The sequence below is a fragment of the Magnolia sinica genome, chromosome 15 (genome assembly GCF_029962835.1).
Source record: "Magnolia sinica isolate HGM2019 chromosome 15, MsV1, whole genome shotgun sequence".
Lineage (NCBI taxonomy): Eukaryota > Viridiplantae > Streptophyta > Magnoliopsida > Magnoliales > Magnoliaceae > Magnolia > Magnolia sinica.
The window spans coordinates 70,382,101-70,382,968 of NC_080587.1; the positions used below are offsets into that span (position 1 = coordinate 70,382,101).

Here is an 868-nt window from a genome sequence, read left to right on the forward strand (position 1 = left end):
CTTAGGACATACATTCCCGCTTTCTCTCTAGGAATAGCTCTAGTTTGGTCTGATTTAGCAAAGACATCCCATGTCTGAGTATTCTCTGCTAACATATCTAGAAAATCCCAAGCCTCATTATGATCTTTGTCAAGAAAGGTTCCACCACACATCATCTCTATGAACTGATGGGTATCCATGGTGAGCCCCTTTCGGAAAGCATCAATCACGTGCCATGGTTCATAACCATGATGTGGACAAGTAATTAGAATGTCTTTGAAGCTCTCCCAAGCTTGAAAAAATAGTTCATTCCCCTTTTGGGAGAATGACATGATTTCTTGTTTTAGTGCATTTGTTTTGTGCTAAGGAAAGAACTTTTTCAAAAACTCTCTACTTAAAGCTTGCCATGAAGTGATGGTATTAGGTCTTAGAGAGTTGAGCCATGCTTTGGCCCGATCCTTTAGAGAAAATGAGAATAACCTAAGCTTAAGTACATCTCTATTGCCATTGTTTACTTGTAACGTTGCAATTACTTCCTCAAAGTCCTTGAGGTGCAAGTAGGGGCTTTCAGAATCTAAGCCATGAAATTTAAGAATTAATTGAATCACACCTGGTTTAAAATCAATGTTCCCTGTGTGAGCAGGAAACACTATGCAACATGGTAAAGTTGATCTCTCAGGGTGTAAATGTTCACGTAAAGTCCGTGGTTGGTTTAACACATTCCTATGAACTTCATTTTCATCCTCAAGAGGAGGATTATTTTGATTTATAGTTGGATCTGGCAGATTTGGATTTGGATTATCAACTGGGTCTACCATGGAATCCAAGTGATGTTGAGTGCCTCTTCTAAGTGAATGATGAAGGCCTGGAACTAGTCCCCCTTCAGAGG

The 868-nt window shown here is 39.6% G+C and overlaps 1 non-coding gene across 1 annotated transcript; it reads left to right on the forward strand.

Annotated features, from left to right (window-relative positions):
- Nucleotides 1–222: 222 nt before the first annotated feature.
- Nucleotides 223–329, forward strand: LOC131228383 (small nucleolar RNA R71). The gene has a single exon (XR_009162887.1). It is a non-coding gene; the product is annotated as a small nucleolar RNA R71 (small nucleolar RNA).
- Nucleotides 330–868: the final 539 nt, after the last annotated feature.